Source organism: Psammomys obesus, unplaced genomic scaffold, assembly GCF_907164565.1.
Source record: "Psammomys obesus unplaced genomic scaffold, mPsaObe1.curated_primary_1811, whole genome shotgun sequence".
In the NCBI taxonomy this organism is placed as follows: Eukaryota; Metazoa; Chordata; class Mammalia; order Rodentia; family Muridae; genus Psammomys; species Psammomys obesus.
Genome location: NW_026596256.1, coordinates 5,038,199 through 5,044,198, shown reverse-complemented (window position 1 = coordinate 5,044,198; position 6,000 = coordinate 5,038,199).

The following is a 6,000-nucleotide window of genomic DNA, read 5'->3' as shown; positions in this document are numbered from 1 at the left end:
AGAAGAAGAAGAAGAAGAAGAAGAAGAAGAAGAAGAAGAAGAAGAAGAAGGAGAGCTTAAAACCTTTGATACCATTTATGCTTTTGAAAAACAAACAGAACTCCTTGGGGATAATTTTGCTTCTTTCAATATGGTTGTATCTGAAGGTAGGTGTATCCCCTACCTTCCCTCAGTAGATGCTTCCTACCTGAAGCCTCATTAATAAAATCACCTTTCTCCTGAGCTGTACACAGGTCACTGACTGGTTGGGCTACCTAGATGGTTTGTTTTTCATAAACAAGGAGAGGGGTCTGTAAAGGGAGATATAAATAAATAAATAAATAAATAAATAAATAAATAAATAAATAAATAAATGTCACAGGTTCCAAACCACAGTCACTGCTGGGGTAACCAAGCCCAATCTCGGAGTGGGCAGATGGCAAGCTTACTGGCCTCTGCCCACTGTAACCCAGCTCAACCTTTTGCAGGAGCTAGACTATGGAGAAAATAATACAAGCCCAGGCAACCAGGCTGAGGGGGAAGGTGTTTGTGATTGGTGTCTACCACCTGCCATGGCCAACATCATGGCTCCACAGCCCCCTGACACTCCTCACATTGGGTTTCCAACTAGGACCTCCTCTTGGGGAGTCAGCCCACAGGTCATCCCCTTAGATTGCCCTCAAAGACTTCTTGCTGTCATCTGTTCTGATATTTCCTTGCTCTTTGTTGAATTTTCCTAGCCTCTACCCAGCTCATCTTTCAAGAATCAGCCATGTGAGGGTTCACATCGGAGCGCCAGCTCCTCAGGTCTATGTTGCTAACAGCCAGTGCTGAGACAAAAACGCCAGAGCTAGTCTTTACCTTCGTGGAATAATGCTTCATCTACGAGGGGCCTCCTATGAAACACTAGTTGTTCAGCTCAGGGGCAAGCTCTGCTGCTAGGGATTTCCAGACAAATAACAACCTGGGAGGCACATCAGAGACTGCCGAGAGCCATTTGCAACAGCCATTTGCAGAGTCCTAGTTACAGCACTGTAACTTTGGAGATGGTTCATATAGGACAGAACATTGCCTCACTGCCTCAAATAACTGTGAAGCAGCGGAAGACGGGTGCCCAAATAAAGGCAAATGGAAACTCACAAATAGCCAGTCATTCATCTTCCTAGAAAGGCAAATGTAGTTCACGAACAGGAAAACAGATTAGGTTTCCAGGAAGATCTACTGAGCTCTAGCTTGGAGGCCAGAAGAGGGTGACACCTCCATTCCTTTACCCATGATGCCTGGTTTCTGCTGGCCTGCGGCTTCAGGTGACTACTCTTTTCCATTTTTCTCCTCGCCATGGATTTTGATCTTTGCTAACTCTCAACTTTTCTTTTCACTTTAAGCTAGGTCTCATTCTGTAAACTTAGTTGTTCCTTTGTAGACCAGGCTGACCTCAAACTCAGATTCTCCTACCTCTGCCTCTAGAATACTGGGATTAAAGGCATGCATCACTACACCCAGCAATTTTTCTCATTTGTAATTTCTACTTACTCAGATTTCAGCCTACACAGAGCCTGTGCTGCCCCAAAGCCTCAGTGTGTGTTTTTAGCATCTGTTCTAGATGGGAATGAATACATCCTGATATTTGTAACTCAAATACCCTAAGAAGAGAAATTACCTGAATCAATTAATTGTCTTTCTTGCAGAAGTACAGCCCTTTCCAGGTTTTAGCCAAAAGTATTGTCAGATTCAGCAATAAAAATCAATTTGCCTGTCTTGTTTTAATGATCAGAGATTTAGACAAGTGAATAGACACAAAGAGAAGCCGGAATCACTACATCTGTGAATTAGCAGAGAGGGGAGTCTCCTGCCATCACAACAGCAGGAGCTATGGCTCGGAAAATGATTCCTGGACACTAGGGAAGGTAGTGGGAGGGCAAAGCTATTAAAAACTGTAGATGTCAGTTACAGTAACTCAGAGATAGCTGTTCTGCTACAGATCCATCCCAAGCCAGCTGGCCTGCGCAGGAAGCTGAGTGTGGCTACTCGCTTAGAGGGGACGAAGGGTAGGAAGGACTTCCGGTTGGCCGAGACAAGACCGTGTCACCACCAACACTGTACAGAGATTTCTTTCACATGTGCCATGAAACACACATAAAAACATGGCATTCAATGCAATGCATGGTATGTACGGTGTGTCTATCCTTCTGGCTCAAGTGTAAGCATTTTAGGGCTCGTGCTTTATCTCTGTGGTTCTCATATTCCTAGAACAAAGCTGATGCTCCCCAAACCCCTCTTGGATTTAAGAAAACTCATAGACCAGCAATCCTTTGTAACATCAGCTGTCATAAATTGTTCCATGCTTTGGAGAACATCATGATTTAAGCAACAGAAAAAGACGTAAAAATTGTTGAGATCTATAATTTTCTTAGTGATTTTCTCAACACTCTCAGAGAGCACCTATTTCTGAGATTGTGGCAAGTGGAATGAAAAAATTGCTTGAAGACTGGAAGGTGGCAGCAAGAAAGAGAAAGTAGAAGAGGTACAAGAAATGGGGACAGAGATGAAAAGCAGCAGGATGTATAAGAGTCCGACAACCTGCAAGAATGGACAAAGGGACTTTGAATGTTGCTTTAATAATAGCAAGGAAGAAAAGATGAAAATCTTCAAAGTTTTTGTTTTGTGCATATGAGCGGTTTGTCTGCATGTATGTATGTATACTACATGTATGCAGTCCCCACAGAGGCCAGGAGACAGGACATCAGATCCCTTGGAATTGCAGATGTGGGTGCTGGGAACGGAACCCAGGTCCTCTGCAAGAGTAGCCAGTGCTCTTAACCCCTATGTCATTCCTCCAATCTCAGCGGCAGTATTTTTAAGCAAGCACTATAGTCTGACTTCTAGCTAAGAACCAGGTACATCAATACCATTTTACACAGATGTGCAATAAACATTCCTCGCAACAATTCCATAAAGCAGACGCTATTCTATTCACTTTATAAATCAAGAAAACAAGGCTCCAAGAGTTGACATAATTGAGTTGCATCACATAATTGAGCACCATTGCACACATAGTAAGTCTCAGCATCAGGCTTTAATGATTCTCTATTATTTCAAGCTACACCCATTTTCAACACCGATTTCTCCCTTATTAAGGCTGAATTGTGTAAAGGGGTTGGCCTTTGATCTCACCAGAAGCTATGTCTCCAGAGTCTTCCGGAAAATCTCCTTTAGGTGCTGTCTTGCCAGCATCTGAAGGCGGTTCCTGTAAGTAAACTTGAAAGTTCATTTCCTAGATAATTGTATACGAATTTTTTGAAAAAGAGCATTGATTCTCATATCAGCCAACTGTCCAGTTCTTCACTGCCTCAGGAGGCAATATAGGAGTTTTATATCATTTAAAATAAAGGGTGTAGTTATTAATCCATTTTAACATAAAGAACTGGGGTAAAGAAGAGTTACACCCAACTGACATATATAGAAAGACCCAAAAATACCCTATCATGTGTTCTCTAGGCCATATTTGAGTACACCTTGAGTACCCCTTGGGTAGTGTTAGCAAATTGACTTTAATAATGACCTAAAAGCCTAACATCACTAGAGTCTACCTGATGTCAAATGTCCTAGCCCCAAAGCAAAGAGCTTGGACAATCACTAACCATTTATAATGAGTGAGTGGTCTTGCTCCAATATATACCTAGAACCTAGGAATGTGTACTTGGGGCCTGTCTGAAGGTCTAGTTAAGAACCTCAAATGCTGTCTTGCTAGATTGGAGAGGAACACCAAGCTAATAAAACACTCTTCCTAAGAGAAGCAAAGAAGAAACAGAGAGAAGAGGAAGATGGGTGGGGACTGGGGTGATCCATTTGCTAACAGGCTGAGAGACACAAGGGTAACCAAAATCTAGGGGGAAAGCATACAGAAACTCCTCTCAGCGCCTCCAAAGGGCCCAAATAGCATTTTGATGTCCCTCACTTAAAGCCATATTGTCATTTCCTGAATAAATGTTATACAACCCTCAGGACACTACAACACTAACACAATTTGGGGGATATAAAGGAAAGCATTACAAAATGGGCATCAATGAAAGACCAGGCAAATGTCTTACCTTGTCACCAAAGGTAAACTAAAGAAAAGAAGCCAGTTTATGCCAATTTAGATAAAAAATCCCCCAGAAGGCAAACAACCCTCCTTTTTCTCTCTGAAACTCACAGGTCCTCTTCAGGGTCCAGTTCAGGAGATCCTCAACTAGAACTACATGAAGTGTGGAAGCAAGCTTTGCAGCTGGGGCTAAAAATCTTAGTTGGACACAGAGATGTTTGAGGACAACTGTCCTGAAGGCTGTCAGGCTTAACTCTCCTCTTTGAGTCCTTGGAGTTTCCCAAATGATGCTTGAGAAAAGCCAGCTGTCACAAGACATGATTTAGGTGGCACAGAGGAGTTCTCTCTTGATGGTGAAAACACTCCTGTATATAGCAACCCGCTGTAATGGTGTTATTGCTCAGGAAGAGGATAAGTGAAAATGCAAGGTGAAGCTACTGAAGAGTTAGTGAGTAGGAGGCTGTTCTAGTATGCTTCTCTGTTGCTGTGGCAAACGTCATGACCAAAGGCAACTTGGGGAGAAAAGGGTTTACCTGACTTACACGTAACAGTCCATCATGAAGCAAAGTCAGGATAGGAGCTCAGATGAGAACCTGGAGGCCACAACTGAAGCAGGGACCATGAAGGACCACTGCTCATTGGCTTCCTCCCCAGGGCTTGCTCAGCCTTCTTACACGACCAAGGACCACCTACTCAGGGGTGGCATTATATACTGAGACCTTGTCTCAAAAGCAAGCAAACACAAAGTAGGTGAGCTTTGCAGTGCAAATGTTTGGAGAGAGGTTGCTTTGAATTTGCTCTTTTGACAATACAGCTCATTCAGCCTTCCTCCATCTCAATTATTTGTTTCAAATGAAATGGAATCTTAGATAGACAACGTTGCCCTGGTACTGGCTAGGTAGTTAAAGATGGGCTTGAACTCCGTCTCCATCTTTGGAGTTTGGGGAGTACACAAATGTACCACCATATTGAATGAAATCCGGACTCTTCGCTAGTTATTCCAGCACTCCATGGACTAAGCGACATGTTCAGGCATTTTAGATGAGGCCAGACCCCTGTGGAAAAATTCACATTCCCTGAAGAAGGAAGGGTGACACAGTGCAGCCTTTACTCACGGGGCTGTCTCAGAGTTAAGCCTCTGCCTGAAGCTACATGGAAAACCAAACGAGGTCAGGAGTACTGCGATCCAGGAGCTGGACGCGGGTGAAGAGCGGGCTGTGCACAAAGTCATGGAGATTTCCGCAGCAGCCCGGTGTTCTGTTGATTTGCTTTCCACCCAACGAAAAATGGGTCTCCTGGTGAAAACCCCTCAATCAAAGGTAACCAATACTTCCCAGAGCTCAATAGCTCACACCACGCAGACCAGGGAGCCACCTGGGACCTTGAACGAGTAAAAGGGACCCAAGACATCAAAGGGGCCAAGCCTCCTGTCTCAGGTAAGCATCTAAAGAAGCCCAGGCACGGAAGGAACTTAAATGACTGTGACAGCTATCCACAGAGACTTTTATGATTATCTATGTGACTAGGAGTCACAGAAACCACGGTCTTCTTCATTCATTAGATGGTTTCTCAGAGGACTGAGAGGATGTAAGGAGAAAGGCTGAATGGGAGGGGGGTGAGGTGAAATTCGTCATAGGAAAAGGTAATGTCCCTCGCAGCTCGCCTTTAGGAGGGGCGTGTGCACAGGACTCACAAAGATGTGAGAGGAGAAACTTTGACGGTAGGGGGATGCGTTCCCCTGTGTCTAAAAGAAACCTCGTTCCCACCGCACACCCCTAAAAAAGTTCACCGCACCACACCTGCCTTCCCCAGATGGGGCTCCCCGCGCAAACGCCTCCACATCCTCCAACCACGGTGGAGGCTCCACCCTCGTCAGAATCGGGTGCCGTCGTAGCTCCTGAGCGCCTGTGCTGCCAGGCGGCGGGGGGAGTGGGCCA